The sequence below is a fragment of the Acinonyx jubatus genome, chromosome X (assembly GCF_027475565.1).
Source record: "Acinonyx jubatus isolate Ajub_Pintada_27869175 chromosome X, VMU_Ajub_asm_v1.0, whole genome shotgun sequence".
NCBI classification, from domain to species: domain Eukaryota; kingdom Metazoa; phylum Chordata; class Mammalia; order Carnivora; family Felidae; genus Acinonyx; species Acinonyx jubatus.
This window is the reverse complement of record NC_069389.1, coordinates 54,600,036-54,618,263: the sequence shown is the minus strand read 5'-3', so window position 1 is coordinate 54,618,263 and position 18,228 is coordinate 54,600,036.

Below are 18,228 nucleotides of genomic sequence, written 5' to 3'. Positions count from 1 at the left end.
TGCCTCAGTTCTCCCATCTGCACAATGCTGGAGGGGCAGGGGGCTGGTTCCCATCATCCCCAAAGGGCCTACCTAGCCAGCTTTCACAAGCCACAATTCCACTGCTTCTCCTAAGACCTTGAGCTGTGGAGGAGCTGCAAAAGGGAGGTCAGTCCCATCCATATTCCAGTGAAAACAAGAGGCCAGGCTTGGAACTCAGGCAGGGAAGCACACTTTCTAAGTCTTGATTGGAGGCCAGAGAGGTGAAGGAACTTGCACAAGGTCATAGAGCAAGTGGGTGGCAAAACCGGTCCAGACCAGGTCTTCTGGGTCCCAGTCCAGTGCTCCTCCATTGTCCCCCACCCGTACACAACTGATTTACCTCAAGGGGTTTTAGGGAAATGGGTAGGAATGAAGAGTGCTCTCAAGATCCACAGCTGGGTCTGAGAAGGTTAAATTCCCAGCTGGAAGCATTCAGCGAGGCCTCCAGAAAACGGGCAGTCCTTACAACTTGCAAATAAGTACTTCAGGCCACAGGAAATGATCCCAGACCACAAGGCCCCAGGATTGCACCAGAACAGTCCTGCCTGCGTGTCAGCCAGCGAGTGGGAGAGGCGGCCTGGGGTGGGGCGGGAAGAGACATCGTATAGACCTCAGCCTCAGGCCCAGTTCTGTGATTCTGCTAGCTGAGGAAATTTGGGCAAGTTACCCCCCAGCCCCATTTGTAAAATGGTGATAAAAGACAGTAGCTCCTCATTGGGTTGCCAGATAACTAGGTGGACTGGCAGATGTGCAAACTGTAAAATGGTGCTCAGGGAGGAGACACTGTTGTGTTCTTCAAATTGCTACTTGTATGCGTGACTTCTGTGTCACTTCAGAGGAGGTCACCCTGGAGGTGCCATGTTCCAGGGCCAATGCCCATTTGGAAAGAGTGGGGAAAGGGGGTGGTTATTCTGTGTGTAGGGGGTGGTGAATGGATGTGCCCTTGAGGTTAGGGACAGTGGAGCTGGGGGCCTGTGGAGCAGACTTTCATGTGGGGGCTAAACCTTGGGGTCCTGAGGCAGAGCTGAGGCCTGTGGGCATGAATGCCATTCCACAAAGCCCCCCACATCGCTGAGCCTTTCCATGACCACAGCAGCACATGGGGGACTTGGGGGAGGGGGCGGGGCTTCTGGCCTTTTCTCTGGGAAGAATCTCCTTCCAAGACTGTCCCGGCTCAACACAGGATTTCCATTTCAATGCTCCCTGGCAAGCTGCCCTCCCCAGAAATCTGCTAAAGGCCCACGGAAAAGCCTTTAAAAACACACTAATTACAAACAATTCCTCAGCTTCTCCTGATTTCCCTCCATACAGCCCTGGGGGCAGGGCGGGGTGGGCTCGGTTCGGATGGGGAGGGGTCAGTAACTTGAGACTGCAGCTTTTGTGTGTGAAAACCCCACTGGAGTGCTCAGCCCAGAGCACTGACCCAAGGGGGCCAGGAATTGGGCTCCTACTTCCTTCTCGGTGCCCAAAGGCCTAGCTAGGTCTGAGTGCTGGGAGAAGCTATGAAAGCTGAGAGTGGGTGACTGGGTCTTCGGGAAGCCTGCTGTAAAGGGGGCTAGAACAGGAACTTCAGGGGGCACTCACCTGATGAGGTCTGGACACCAGGTGTTGACCCTGAACCCTGCCCTGCCCCCTGCTGCCACTGGGACCCAGTAAGCCAAGTCCCTATAGCCTGTACAGCCATGGGGGCCAGAGTTAGATGTGTGAGAGATGAATTGGTTCCCTAATTTCTACCCGTGGCCCCTCAGGGAGGGAGTGGAATGTCAGGTAATGGTTTCTGAGCTGTCCAAGTCCAACAAAACTTTTTTACATTGGCTCCGGACCATCCTGGCCTAATCTGGGAGAGAGCCTGGGGCATCTTGGCTAAGGTTTGGCTTGCTCATGGCAACCCTACAAGCAGGGCCCCAGCCCTGGAGGGGTCATTCCATGAAAGGAACACCACTAATCTGTTCTGACTGGCCTCAACTAATGTCTTTGTTCATGAAGGGATGCAGTGCCTTGGGAGAAGGGGGGGCACACTATTTCATGCCTCTCAGACCTCTGTCTAATAATAACAATAATCACCAGCACGCATAAAGCAAGTACTCTCTGCCAGAAGTAGTTTTAAGCACTTGACATGTATTCCCTCATTTAATCTTTGCAACCTGCTCCATGAGGAAGAAGCCAAGGCATGGAGAAGTGACTTGTAAAGTCACACACAGCTCCTAGGTAAAGAAGCTGGGCTTGGAACCCAGGTGGTATGACTCCAAAGTCCTAGTTACTGTGTCTGTCACGACTGGCGCCTGTTCCCATGCCAAGCAATCCATGCATGTCCTCTCACATATGATAATTCTGTAAGACAAACATGATCATCTCTATCATGCGGGTGAGGCAAGGAAGATGTGGCAGGTTTTTCTCAAGTTCCTATAGTCGGTAAGGGGCAGAGGTGGTAATTCGAAACTTAGCTCTGCTTGTTCTTGACATGCTGACTTCCCTCAAACATTTGTCACGGTTACATGGTAACAAGTGCTCCAAGAATTGGGACACAATGCTGTGTTTGTTGGGTGCTTACCATGCACCAGGCATCTGTCCGATTATTATTTTTTTCCGATTATTTTATATGTATCGTCTCATTTCAGACTTACACCTACCATGTGAGGTTTGGGGTGTCATTCCCATTGGTGGATGAGAACACCGAGTCTTAGAGACCTTCTAGTTTGTCTCTCCTCCCTCTAGTCGGGACACCCCCAAACCACTGCAGCATTCATGTACCCATTTCTTAGGGTAAAAACCCTCCCCAGCCACAGTCCCATTCTCCTGAGACTTCCAGCTAAAAGGAAATGGGGCTTGCTCAAGACTTTATGTGTTGATTAAATGTTGGTGTCCCAGCTCTGCCACTTCTGAGCTGGGTGAGTTGGGGTCAGTCACTGCCCCATCGGAGTCAAGGATACCTCATCGCAGGTGCGCGAGGCTGATCAAATGACCAAATGGCATGGAAAAACATTTCATAAACTCTGGAGGACTGTACAGAGGTAAAGTAGGGTTTCTTAGATGAAGGTACTCATCTCTGGGTTTTCATCTCTAGAATTCTGGCATGATCTCATCCCACACATGTCCAACACATGCGTTGGCACCACTGTTGAAACACACATACCAGTACTAGTAAGCTTCAAACAGCTGGGTGGGAGAGGGTTGGCCTTGCCCTTGAGTTGTCTCTCCTCTAGGCAGAGCATTCACTAGTTCCTTTAGTCCTTCCTTCAGGGATAAGATTTCAAGACCCCATCCTACAAGGCAGTTAGGTAAAGTAGAAAGATCATGGGATTTGGAACCATGCAGACCTGGGCTTCATTCCATGTTTTGCCAGTTTCTGGCTATGTGATCTTGGGGAATTTCCTTTCCCTCCCTGAGCCTCAGTTTCTTCATCTGCAGAATGGAGATGACATTCATACTATCTGCCTGGTCTGAGTCTCAAATGAAAGGTCCTGGGCTAGGACGAGTGATGCAAAGATAAATTAGACCTCAGTCCTTGATATCAAGTAGCAGGGGAGAAGGGTTAAGCAGTATGCAGGTGGTCTCAAGTGTCATGATGAAATTTAGCCAGGGCTCTAGGGGCCTAGAAGAGGGCCACTTATCTTCGTCTCAGAGGAGAAGGTGGCTTCACAAGGATGGTAATATCTGAGCTGGTCCTTGAAGAGGTAATAATGGCTAAGAACAGCTAACACTTATATGGCACTTAATACGTGTCAGGCACTATTCTAAGTGCTTTACAAGCATGATCTAATTAACGCCTTTGAGATGAATACAGCATTGTGGGATAAAAAACTGTTAATATCCCCATTTCACAGATATGGAAACCAAGGCACAGAGAAAGTAAATGACTTGCCTAGCTAGGCAGACTCCTGAGTTCACACTCCTGACCACCCCGCCAAGCTGACTACGTGATTAGGAGTTTGCCAGCTAAAGAGTAGGCTGGGTATTGCATGTGCCATGAAGGGTCTGGTACATGTCAGGGCTAGGTGATGAGGTAGGTAAGCAGGGCCCTTATGTATCAGGCTGAAGACCTTAGACTCTACTCTGGGACAATGAGGAGTCACTGGTGGATTTTAACTGAGGAATTACATGCCCAGATTTGTCTGCAGAAAAGGTCTCTCTGGCTGCAGTGTGGAGGCTGGTCAGAGGAGGACGCACTCTGGCAGCAGAGAAATAATAAAGGCCTGAATTAGGGCAGTGCTTGTAGGGATGGAATGCTTGGGATAGATTCCAGAGCTATTAAGGAGGTAAAATTGGCAGGTCATGGTAATTAATTAGATGTGAGGGTGAGGGAGAAGGAGGAGCAAAGGTTTCTAGCTTGAGAGCCTGAGTGGATTGTGGGGCTGCCCTTTGAAAAATGAAAGGGGCAGAAATGTGGCCCATGAGCATAAGTTCTGTTTGGGGTGAGATGGCATTTGACGTGTCTTTGGAGATGACCACCAGGTAAATATCTATACTGACTGAAGCTCTGGAGAGTGGTCCAGGCTGAGGTGACATTTGGAATTCACTTGCCAAGAGGAGGTGGTAGAAGCCATAGGAGTTGCTGACCATGCCCAGGAACCATCTGTGAGGAGAGGCTCATGAGTGGCACTTCGGGGAACCCAGTATTTGAGGGGCATGATGAAGAAGAGGGGCCTGGGGAAGGGACTGAGAAAGAATGGTCAAGGAAGTAAGGAGAACTAGGAAAACCACCTCTAAGTAGAGAGTATAGAATTTGGGAGTAGCGCTTTTCATGAAGCAGGAGGTGATCACAAATATCCAACGTGGCTGAGAGATCCTCTGACTTAAGGATAGAAAAGCATCCACGGATTTTTGTAAACAGACCTCTGAGGTCGGGTGAGAGCTGAAGTAGGGATGGGAAGCTGACAGCAGTGGTCTCAAGTAGCAAGTGCAGGTGAAGAAGTAGGTACAGGCCAGCAAGGACCCTGGGAAAAGGAGATACAGAGCACCAGCTAGAGGGAGACACAGGGTTAAGGGGGAGCCAAGAGCACATGATGGGAATGTCCCTCCTGGCTTCTTCGCTCCCTGTTCCCCTCCCCCCCCCACCCACCCCCAACTTGGGCCTCTGCCCTGGGCATGCTGGAGTTTGTCAATGCCTTTCAAAGTGCCGGGCACTCCACCTCTCCTCAGGCTCCCTCAAGTCTCGCAACAGAAATCTCCCTTTGCTTGGCTCTGGAATAAGCCCCTGGGAAAGCCAATGAGACAGCAATTAGACCAGTTGCAACGGCCATCCGCTCACATCTTTGTGCCAGGGCAGGCCTGCTGGCACCCTGCCAAATTCTTCTGGGCCAGCCCCACTGCCTGGTCTCCCTCCTATGTGGGCCTAGTGGCCGCCATCTGTGGAGGAGCCTCCAAGGGGCTGGAGGCTTGGGAGATGGCCTTGCTAACCTCTCAGGCCTCTGCACCAGCTGGACGTCTATGCATTCAGGAGCCGGCTGGAAGCCTATCGGCCCCAGGACTGGGCCAGTACCCACCGGTTTCAGGACAAGGAGAGTGGATCAAAAATAAAAAGGCAGGATCAGGGAACCCTTCCATACCTCTGTCCTTCACTTTTTGTGGGACTCAAGATGACATCCCCTTACCAGATTCCAGGGTTTCCCCATGCATGAAGCTTCAGAGGATTCCAGTTCATAGAAATAAATCTGCCTTTGTCTATGGGGCTGGTCATTTTGGGGCCTGCGACATCTGCCTGCTGTGCCCCATGGCTATTGGGACCTGATTTTTCCAGAGGCTCTTCAGCCTTGGTAGGAAGACGTCATCACCCTGGTAATCCATTTCCTGTCACTAGCCCCAGCCATAGCACACTCTTCTTTCCTGTTTCAGACTTGCACTTGATGGCAGCCCCATGCCTTTGACTTCATCCTTTCAAAGCTGATATATTTAAGGAGCATAAAATGTTCATCTATCTCAACAGTGTTTGCTAGAATGAAGGCTATGAATACCCCAGTCTACATTGGAAAGACTCTCCTGCCCTCCCTTCTTTCTTTTCACAAATATCTCAATGTCTGGCTCTGCTGAGTCATGGAGAAACAGAAATGTATCAGAGATCACCCCTGCCCTTATGGGCTCACCATCTGGTGGGAGACACAGACATGTCCACTGGTAATTCGAATGTCTTATCTAAGTATTATGCTGGGAGATTGTTTCAAGGATGGGCAAGAAGTACAAGGGAGGCAGTGACAGAGTTCTAACTAGGCACCAGGGAGACTTGCAAGGTTAGTAGGTGTGCAGGAGGCAGACAAGGAGGCAGAGAAAGCAGTGTGGGAAGAGACCTGAAGGTACACAATGGCCTGGTACTTTTGAGGGATATGGCTTCCATTCTAGGTACCTGTTATGATATAGATGAGGGACAGTAAGCTATAAAAAGAATGTCTTCCCCCAAGGTTCTACTTTTGTGAGGTGGTGGTGAAGAGCAAGGGAAAGCTACATGAGCCACAGGTTGAAAACTGGGGTCACGATGTTAGCTGTGGGTGCCAAGGGCATCAGGGCCAGGCAGAGATGGAGTGGGGTGTGGGCTGGGGCCAGGATGTGGCTGTAGACTCAAGTGGTACCAGAAGCTTGAAACCCTTCATCTTCTCATCTCTAACATGGAGATAATAGCCATACTTTATAGGCTTGATGTGTGGGAGAAATGACATAATACCTATAAAAGGGCATTGAAAATGTGAAGCTCTGTGTCCATGAGAAAGAGTGTTGTTATTGGGACCCCTCTTCTGGCCCCCTGGGTTAAAAACTACCACCCTCAGGAAGCCGTCCCTGCTCCTTTCCAGCTGGAAGTCATCACCCCACTTCTGAATGCTCCATGCACAGCATCTGTGTGTGCCTCACAGGCTGAGCCCATGTCTCATTTCTCTCAGCGTGTACAGGGCCTAGCCCTGGGTAGATTCCCTGCAGATCAGGACTCATGTGCACTTGTGTTCTGCCATGTACACACATGGTAAACATATGAGGTTGGCCCAAGGTCCAGGTACCCATACTTGGAGATGCCCCTGTGTGTACAGGTGTTCTCAGGCATGCCCACATTCACATCTACCTGTCTCCTGTGCACAGCCTACCACCACACACATGTGTGTGCCCTTCCAGTTTCCTGACATTAGTCCACTGGATTCAATACCACTCACTCCAGTTTACAGAGGGAGAAAGTGAGGCTCAGAAAGGTATCCCACGGCCAAAAAAAGCCTCATATGGAAGCCCTGGTGGGCACATATTTTCCCAGGGTATGTCCTCAGCCCTCAGCCCTCAGCCCTCAGCCCTGCTGGGCTGGCTGATTTCTGTCCCACACTGGACACCAGAAGGCACCAGTTTAATCTTGGGAAGGGCTCACAAAACAGGTCATTTGCTGGGAGGGCATTGCTGCTGGTGGGGACTAGGGGGTGGTGGAGTGGGTGGGGCGGTCAGGCAGTGTTGGAGTTGAAAGGGGAGGAACCTGATCAAAACCATGTCACAAAGGAGGGGAGGGGTGGGGGAGAAAGAGAGAGAGAGAGGGAGGGAGAGAGAGAGAGAGAGGTGTTTCCATTCACAAAGAAATCATTATGGTTAATTTAATTCATTGTAGCATTTAATACAGAAAAGCTTTTCTACAGAGACTGGGCATCAGGCCAACATTTATATATAAATGGGTTTTATTTTAAAAGCGAATGCAGTGAGGGGGATAGACTAGGCTTAGTCCTCTCATTCCCTCTCCTCTTTCTTGAGCTACCTTTCTGAGCTTGTGTAGATGAGGAATTGGGTCTCCCACAAAGCAGGAACCCCCTACTCCCTACTCCTGTAGCCCAGAGTTTCTCTTATTCCTCTTACCAAGACTCTATTTTTCCTGCTTTGTCAGGACCACTGGGGAACTCTAGGCTAGGCCCAGCTCAGAGCTGCATTGAGGAATTAAAATCCTTGAATGCTATTCTTGCGTAGCACTTAGAGGTCACTCTACCTGATTTTTCCTCATCCAGGGCAGGCTCTTCCTATTGCTCAAAAGAGGACACTAAAGCTCAAAAAAGGAACATGGCCTGACTGTGATTATACAACTCAGTCCGTGGCAACGGCAGAACTCGAACTCAGGTCTTCTGTTTCTTAGCCCCCTGCTCTGTCAGCTCGCAATCTGTGCTCAGCATTTTGGAAGCCTAGGCACTGCTTCCCCCTGCACCTGAGTAAGGCCCAGATCCCCCCTTCTAGGCAGTTTCTCATGCCTCTGAAATGTTTTCTCACCCCCACTATTCCTAAAACCCCAGCCAGCTAATCAACTAATTCACAGCGCGGTGTCAATGGCAAATAATAACTTACTCTAAAGTGCTCATGGTGCAATTTCAGGCTCTACCGGGCTCTTTGGAGGCTGGAAAAGAGCTGTGGGGATAGGGGGACCTTTTTAAGAACCCACCTCATTATATTACAAACCATTTATCCAGCGCCCTGTGCTGCCACACATTCACGGAGTGCCAGTGGCCAGGGATCACAGCTTATTGATGAACACACTACCATAGGCTGAGTGGCAGCATCTCTTAAAGGAGCATGTCCAAGGAGGCCTTCAGATTTACCTACTCCCTTTTTCTTCCCAGCCCTCTAACTCCAGCAGCAGGGGCCTAGACACACCTGGCCAGCCCCTTTCCTCCTGCTTAGTGTAGTCTGGCCCTGAGGGCAAAGGAAACATGTAGGAATGAGGGGCCATGGCACCAACTTGAGCTCTCTGGAGAGTTGGCTTCCTTTCCCTCTGTGCCATCAGTTGCCAGCTTCAGTTCTCAGGCTCAGAGTTCATATTCTTCACATGATAGTACTGCCCACGAATGGTCTCATTATGGAGATTGTGTAACTGAGCTCTAGAAAACTAAAGTGATATGCCCAGGGCCATGGCACAAAGACACAGGGGATCTGGGGCCGACATTCAAGTCTTGCGACCTCTAGACCTCACAGGTGCCCAAAGCCCCCATCCACGGACAAAGAGAACCAGCTCAGGCTGGCTACTTGATTCACCAGTGTCAGGGAATGGAGCTTCTGAGTCACACAGGAGCATGTAACCTCTTGGGTGGGCCTCCTTGAGCTACCCACCAGACTCTCCAACTCCCATGGGGAGGGAGCTGATTTGCCCAGAAGGCTGAGCATGAGAATGAAGCATAGAATCCAAAGAGGGAGTTGAGGACTGAACCCAGCTCTTAGGGCCCTAGAGGGACCCTAGAGAATGACTAAGAGGGGCTGGAGGCTGGCTTCCAGGCCCTCGAGGAGGCTAGGAGTCCCCGGCAGCTCTCCTGTGCATCCCCAGGTTTATCAGTGGCCGGACTGGTATGTGGGGTATTTGGGGTTCAAGCCCAGCACAGACCCACATCTGGATCCTGTTAGCTCTCTGCGTTCCTTCTTAGCCAGGAAGAATGTGTGCAACGCCAGAGGAGCTGCTGGACTGCGGTCTTGCCGCTCGGACCCAGCTATTAAAGCAGAGTGGTGGGCAGCTGGGCCCTGTGGAGGGGCTTACCAGGCTCTCCATTATTGTGCCGCCACCACCACCAGTAGCTCCAGGGTGGAGCAGGGCCCTTTCAGCAGGCGCTTGCTGCTGTGTAGAAGCAAGCCAAGCAGTTGGTCTGTGCCCAGGCAGGCCTGCTGCTTCTGATTATCGGCTCACCCGCTGCTCTTGCCCCACCACCCATTCCCTACCCCGCCTCCGCAGCCAGAGCAGATGGGAGCCACCCAGATGCTCCCCCAAATCCAAGGCTGTGGAGGGGAAGGGACGCTTCACTCTGGTCAGGGCAAGCATAGCTGACCTCTGCAGACCTCTACCAGATTCAGAAAGCAGGCCCTTTTTTGTTTGTTTCCAAATCTTCCTTAAGAGTCTCCCCTCTGAAGAGCTCCAGCCACAACCAGCCTTAGTTGGAGGCAGTTATTGCAAAATAATACCGAGGCTTGTGCAGTCTTTTATAGTATAGCACAGTGGTTAAGAGTGATGCTCCAGGAGCCAGGCCACCTGGGTTTAAAATTGGGTCCTTCTACTGCTTAGCCCTGTGACTTAGGGCAAGGTACTTAGTCTCTCTGTGCCTTAGGTCTCTTTCCAATCTTCTGTGACATTACAGAACAATAGATCCTTGGGTCACAGAGTTGCTGTGAGGCTTAAATGACTTAATAAAGTGTTTAGAATAAATAGTGCCTGGCACATAGTGAGCACCCAGTAAATTATTATTGTTAGAGTTTATTTACATCCTTTGACTCATTGGAGCCTAGAGCAACCCTGTGACCTAGGGGTTGCAATGGGAAGCTGGAGAGGGGAGGGCCTTACCCCAGGTCACATTGCCAATAGCGGCAGAATTGGGACACAGCAGGTCTCTTTGCCCTATTTAGTTCCCACCACCTGCCACGTTGTGCCTCCCCACATTGCCCATGGTGGCTCAGTAGAGCCAGAGTGGGAAGGTACTTTCACCCAGGCTGAAATTTTCCACTTTTGTCACATGGGTGATGGGCCACGGGGAACAGGTCAAGGATTTCTTTTCTTTTTTAAAGGTTACTTTAATGTTCATTTATTTTTGAGAGAGAGAGAGTGAGCATGAGCAGAGGAGGGGAAGAGAAAGAGGGAGACACAGAATCCAAAGCAGGCTCCAGGCTCTGAGCTGTCAGCACAGGGCCTGACGTGGGGCTCAAACTCATGAACCATGAGATCATGACCTAAGCTGAAGTTGAACACTCAACCAACTGAGCCACCCAGGTGCCCCAGGTCAAGGATTTCTAAGTGCTGAGTCCAGAGAACTGCTAATCCCTCAGGGCCATGGCTGTAGACAGATAGTGTAGACTTCAAAGCCAGTGGCCTAGATCTGCCTGGGGCTCTGAAAAGACCCACCCAGGGTCCCCCAAGACTCATCTCTCTAAGAGGGCAACACACATAGTGGGAGTGAGAAGCCAGGAGTCCACAATGAAGCTGAGTGCCTGGAAAGGACTTGTGACCTGATAGTTGTTCCCTGGCAGTCATGGGAGAGAGGACAGAGGTACAAGTGCCACCAAAGTGGCCAATCAGGCACTGGACAGCAGCTCACAGGAAGTGAAGGTAAGCCTTCATCTTATCCCCAGAGCAGCTTGGGTAGCTGCCATCTTCCACTCCCCCTGCTTTCCAGGCAGCCCTTTCTGTCTGCTTCAGTGCAAGTGGAGACCATAGGCAGAAGGAGAGAAATGGGAATTGGAGGAGTCCCTACTCTTCTCCCCCAGGGGGTGAAGTTTTCTCCCAGGCCCTTCCCACAGCCAAGGGATGCCAGCCAGCCTTGCAGGGAGCTGGTGGGAGAGCCTCCAGAGAATGTGACCACAGCTCACCCTGTCTCTGCCCACAAGTCAGCTGGCACCAAAGGCCTCGAGCACCCTTTGTAAATGAGCTCAGAGATTTGCTGAGGATTGAATTCTGGAGGCAGGAGATGAAAAAAGAGGGAGAAGAGAAAGTCAAGAGGATGCTGCCTATACAGAGCTCTCAAGGCGGATCCCGAGGGGTTGCTCAAACAATGGCGGCAGCTCCTCCCACACTCCTGGGTTGGGGAGGAAGAGAGTACAGTCTGAATCTTGGGTTCAAGTCCAGATTCAGCCACTTTGTAGATGATGACACTAGACAAGTCATTCCCCATCTCTGAGCCTCCAGATCCTCATCTGTATATGGAAGTAATAATACTTATGTCTAGGGTTGAGGTAAAGATGGTGACATGTGGAAAAAGCCCAGTACAGGACTGGTACCAAAGAGGTGCTCAACACCTACTCTCCCCACAGGCCCTGTGCAACAATTGCCCATAACCTCAACACAGACAGTGTTTTTGGTCTGTGTCCTAGCTTCCCTTATCATGGTCATTTGTCACTTTGGGGCTGCCCATTACACATTCCCCCACCATGGTATCCTGATTTCTTTTGGAGAATTACCTCTCTCATTTGATGTGGTCTTACAGGGGGTAATCTAAGGCAACTGCTTCAACTCAGGAGGGCTGATGCATGACTGGAGCTCAGGAGAAAGGATGCTGCCTCTTCAGGCAAGAGCCACGGTGGAAGAGTGGGTAATGTCTACATAGGCTCCCTGGTAGCAATGTTGGCCAGGCCATGTTGGTTACAGACAGGCACTGTGCTTCCTATTTCTTGGATGCTCAGACCTTCTCTGGTTTCCACTCACTCTCAGGTCTGCTTCTGTAGTTCTCATGAGTTCTGAGAGTGCTGCTCCAGGAGTCTTGGTACAAATTTCCTTTCAGCTCAAGGTGACCCAGTTTGGTTTCTGTGTCTGCCCTCCATATCCTCTCTCCTTCATCCCTCATCAGACTGTGGGGGCAGACACTGTATGTCCTCTGGTCCACCAGGTCCCCTCTAGTGCATCACATGGTTCGCAGAGCACACACTCACTTGTATACTCCTGGCCCCTAACTAGAGAAGGAAGCTATGCCTGGCCAGAGGCCGGGCAGTAGCCTTCAGCTGGGGGAGACCCTGCTTGGCAGGCAAGGGAGGAAACCATCTGGTGTGAAGTCAGGGGTCAGGATGGATGACTTTTGGAGACGTTGGGTACCTTAGCCATCCGTGGGAAACACATGTTCAGTCCTAGCAAGGGCCTGGCCCAGAACAGGCACTTTCTTACTTCTTGTTCTTGCCCTGTAGTTTTGCTACTGTTGGACCAAGAAGACAAAGGTCAATAAAGAAGGATCAGGCTCCCATCTACAGGCCAACACTAGAGGAGCAGTGTAGGGTGGGGGCAAGGAAAACTCAGAGCTTTGTTCTATGCATTTTCACACATACATAAGTAAATGCAGAAATGTATAGCTTCATTTTTCACAAACCAGGTCCTACTCTATATGCACACATGTTTTACAACTTACTTTTAAATCTTGACGGTGGGTGTGGGGCATCTTTTCAGTGTGCATGTGTCAATCTATCTTCTTTTGAACAGCCTCGTTGGATCCCATAGTATGGAATAGCTTATTAAACCGCTCCCTATCGATGTCCATTTAGGCTGTATACGATTTGCCTTATATGCCCTATGCTTTTACATATATCACTATGCATGTGTGAGTACTTCTGTAGGATAACTACCCAGAGGAGGAATACTGGGTTAAATAGTCATATTGTATCTTATTACAACTTTGTCCCCCTAACAGACTGTAAGCTCTGAGTGCACTGGGAGAGAGGGAGATAAACAAGGAAGAGATCAAGGAAGTGAGTATGGAGACCTTCCGACTTGTAGATAGAAGGATCTTTATTTCCTACCTGGCTTTCCTGGGGAAAAGCATCTCAAACACTGTGCTGGCCTTCTGAAGACACAATGCACTGAATTAAGAGCCATCTTTCTGGACCTCTGATCAGGTCCACATATGGGCACATTGCAGAGGAATCTTGGTTTGGTTGAGCCAAGATGGGAACCAGCAGTATCCTTCCCCAGGGTGAGCTCACCAGGCCCATAGGCAGGATGTTTGACCCTGGGACCTGCATTGCCTCCAGCCTGGGTCCTTCTTCTTCTTCCCCACTTTCCTGCCAGAGACCAGAGTGTCAGCCTCTCCCCCCTACACCAGGGTTGCACACCTTCAGAAAGCATGCCTGGACATGGTAAGGCATGGAGTCCAGAAAGCTTGTGAAGTGCAGAGCCCACTGGCAGCACCTGAAAGGCAGTGGGTAGAGTACAGGCCAGAAGCTGGGGATTTTTCCTTAATAACAACCTGGTGTCCCAATTCATTGGTGGCTCTGCCTGCCTGCAAGCTGGTTTGCCCCTCTCCCTCCTCCCTCCTGGAGGAGTCTTCATCTTCAAAGCTTTTTGGCAAACAGTTAATTAACCCCCACAGCCCTACCCACTGCCCAGAAGGCTGCTGATTCCCTCATCTCCGTGGGGGTAGAGAAAGGGGATGTCCAGTGAAACTGAAGTCTAGAGAAAGGGTGTGGAGCTGGGACCCAAGTGATTCCAGGCTTTCAGACAAGGAAGCTGCCTTTCCTTTCAGTCCTGCAGCCCCACCCCTCAAATGGCTATGGGGACCCCCAGGGGCCAAACTATACAGCCAAGGGGCTAAGAGTTAAAGAGCTTATCTTCCAACACAGTTTATTTTAGATTAGTCATATTGTCTCTTTGTGCCTCAGTTTCCTCATCTTTAAAACAGAGATATTAATAGCACTTAGTTGTCAGGACTATGGGAACAATTTAATGGGACATGGGAAGAGCAAATGCTCTGGGAATGGTATGTCCAGATAACAACGGAAAGGAATCAGGAGTATCTGGGAGCTGTCTCATGAACAGAGGGTGGGGAGCTGAGTGGAAGAAAGGGGTCCTTTTTTTAGTTTATTTATTTATTTTTGAGAGAGAGTACTTGTTTATTTTTGAGAGGGGAGGGGCAGAGAGAGAGGGAGAGAGAGAGAATCCCAAGCAGGCTCCACACTATGCAGAGCTCAACTCGGGGCTTGATGTCATGATCAATCGTGAGATCCTGACCTGAGCTGGAATCAAGAGTGGAATGCTTAACTGACTGAGCCACCCAGGCACTCTGAAAGAGAGGGGTCTTAAGGGGGCACTGGTGGGGAGTTGCACCACTTGTGCTCAGTGATCAGGGGCTGCTGTCCAGCACTGGGAATAGTGAGAAAGGAGCTGGCAGGGATAAGGGGGCAGAGCCTTGCTTCCTGGCACCTTCTTCTCTTTCCTTGTCTTCACCTACTCTTTCCTGCTCCACATTTTACACACACACACACACACACACACACACGTTCATCTCTACATTCATGTGCATATGTATACACAGACACACACACAGACACACCAGCACACAAATGAGCAGGAGCAGCCCTGAGGGGTGTCTTGTAACTTCCTATATAGTATGCACACAATATCCAGCCCACAAAGACACCCCCTGCCCAGGTGAACGAGGTCTAAATGAAGCCAGGGAGGGACAAACAAGAATTAGGTGGTATGCTGAGTTCCACATGAAATGGCCTCCTTAATAAGCCTATCTTCCCTGCTTTTGTTTCCCTGACTACCCTCAATACTTTATGTGTCTCTTTTGTAGGGTGAGTACCACAGTTCTCCTTCCATTCCAGTTAATTCTCCACATGTCCTATCTTCCCTATGAGATGGGAAGCTTCCCAAAGGCAGCAACATATTTGTTTCTTTCTGGATGTTTCTGTTCCTGGCACATTGGGAATCAGTATGTATTGTGTGCCCTGATGGTGCCATGAGGGGAGGGGGTTAATCTTCACACCCCAATGTGAAGTCAGCCTCATCTTCCACATTTCACATGTCAAGAAACTGAGGCTTGGAGTGGGGAAGTGCCTTGTACATGGTCGTGCAGCTAAGGTGAAGCAGAACCAGGACTCCAACCAAAGCCGGTGTTCCTCTTCCTCCTTTTACAGCACGCTGCTTTTTCTCTGGGAATTTCCAGGGCTGGGCATGAAAGCTGGGTAGTGCCAGCACCTTTTCTGGGGCTTCAGCAAAAGCGAACAGCAGCCTGACTTGGAGGAGTCCTTGGCCCTAAGATGCCTGCAGTCACTGTGCCCCTTCTGTGCAAGGAGCTCAGAGGCAGCAGCCATTTTTTCTTGCATAGCTGGAGATGCAGGGGGTGGCTGGGGAGGAAAAAGGCCCAGAGAAGGAAAGGTCTGGCCACTTACAGCAGAGCCTGGAAATCCGCAGTGAGCCAGGCCCCACCAAGTGAGCTGGAAGAGGCTGAGCTGGGGCCTGCTGATGCTAAAACCTCCTTGGGCACAGGTCTTGGGGTCAGGAGGCAGTGCTTGCAGCATCAATGAGAAACTGAGCCCCCTGAAGCAAAGCCAGGGGCTGAGCCACTGTGGCCAAGCCCTGTGGGCGGAAAGGGGGCAGGCTGGCGCCTGGTAGGAGGGGCAGCCAGGTGAGCAGCCCTCACCCTGGAGGTGGAGGGGACTGGAAGCCCAGCGCAGGAGGCTTGTTTCTCTGGAAGGGAAACTTTCAAACACTAATTGGTAGTTGCAAGTAATTAAAGTAATTTACTCAGATTATAAAGAAATTTCTTAAGAGTGATTAAGCAACTCTGGCTGTGTATGGTTTTTGGTAATGACTTCCCCAGGGGGATTAGTACACTTGGTAGGGTGTAATAGGGATGCTCACACCCAATAGGTCCTGATTCCTCAGCTTTGGGGACAGGTCATGGAAGCTGAGGAGTGATGGGGACTGCTGGAGACCAGATTCACTGGTGGAGATTGACATCAGGCCTGAGTGTGCACAGTGCTCTTGTGTGCTAGGCACCCTTGGCTGTGGACCCATGTACTGACATATTCAAATGTGCAATATATATGGCCATCACACACAGCCCTAGACGTGGACATGTGTGTGTAGACATTCCCCCAGCTGCACAAAGAGACCCTGGCAATCATGCCCTTAGAGACAAAGCAAGTTGTATAAATCAGTATTCTGCCGACCTAGGCATCCGCACAAATCTCAGTGTAAATAGGCCCAGATACTGGGCCTAGATGCCATACCCACACCTAGACATTGCAGAGATCGCTGGACCTGCTTAAGATCAGGAACACACACAGTCTGTAGGTGTATCAGGGCAGACACATATTTACACAAAGATATACATATGCACCAATGCAGTGACACATGTGGAAAAACACATGTATACAATCACACATAGCTCCAGATGTCTATCTTGACCTAGGCAAATGGAGCCCAAAATGTGTTGCCTCAAACACACGTACAGAACCAGAGCCTCATGCACAAAGGCAAATTGACCTAGATACCCAGCTATCACATATGCACGCGTGCGCACACACACACACACACACACACACACAGTCTGTTTTGCAGTGTGCTGACAGCTGCCACCCAACTTTGTGGGTATTCAGAGGTGGCTGAGTCAGGATCTAGCTGTCCTCAGGAATACTGCTCTGTGGATCACTCACCCAGCCATTCCCACCCGGGTCACGCCATGTGAATTGGAGGTGGGTTGGAGGTGGAAAGGGAAAAGAGCATGGGCCAGAGCTGAGGCATGATTTAGATGTGCTCTGAGAAGCCCTCTATGGCAGTGGGACATGGATAATAGGGCACAGGCTCTGAACCCAGACCAGCGCTTTCTAGATATGTGACCTATTTACACATGTGTCCCTTCATGTTTCTGACACTTAGTTTCCTCATCTGGAAAATGAGGATAATAATTAATGTTGCCTTCCTCCGAGGCAGGTTTGTCATGAGGATGACAGAAAAGAGCCAATATGGGGGCATTTTTGCACGTAGTAGGCCAGCAGCAGATGGGAATTTCCTTCCTTGGAGGCTTCAGGGACTGCCTAAGCTGCCCCTTAGCTATGGGAAAACCTGCTCTGAAACCCCCTGCATAAAGTTGGTGGGAGTTGACTCTGCAGTACTCTCTAAGACTCTCAGGAGCCCAGATCATCGGCCCTCAAAGTTGGAAAGTCTGATCAAAAGCAGTGAGTGGCCCTCAAGCTCCACCTCTTACTGTGTAACTTGGGTAGCTCCCTTCCCTTCTCTGGGCCTTGGGATCCTCCTCTATTCCCCTGAGAGGGAACGAACAGGGGGAAGGGATGACCTAGATGATCCTCATGCTCCCTCCCTGCGTTGCCATTCCAGGGTGCATGTAAATGACCCACTTGAGTCCAGGCGAATGTGAATGATGGAATTGCGAGGCCTATTATTTTGCCCTAAGAGGGTCTCTGCTATCCTCCAGGGCCTATTGATGATGAGGACAGATGAGGGGGGGCATGGGAGCTGAGAATGAGGGCGCCTTGCTGGGAAATATAGGAGCCCCAAGCTCAGGCATAAAAGAGGAAAAGAATGAAGCAATGTCCATGGGACCATGGAAGAAAAGGAGTCTGGGAAAGGCTTCTGAGAATGGCTGCCTCAGCTCCATTTCCATTTCAATGAATGTCAAGGGCAACTGGAACTCTACTCTCTTGACCCTTTGAGGCTTCCCCACAGTTGTTATTCTGGTGACCCCCCCCCCATGCCCCACTGCTTGCTTCTCTGTCCAGAGTAGCCTTAAAGTCCTTAAAACACAAAAGGCCCTGGGGATCTGTTGCAGAGACAACAGGGAGGAGAGATGCTGGGGACAGTCTCTGATGGGCAGGGGCAGGGCAGCTGAGATGTAGAAAGAGAGTAGAACCCACTGCTTACAGTCTGTGGAAGGAAGCAGAGGCCCTCTTGAGGAAGGGGAAGTAGGCTCCTGAGGTGCCTGTGCCAGGCCCTGTGAAGCGCTGGGCCTTGTGTATTTTCAGCCGTTTTTCTTGCTCCCAAAGGGTCTGGGTCTCCTCACCACATTGCCCTTAATT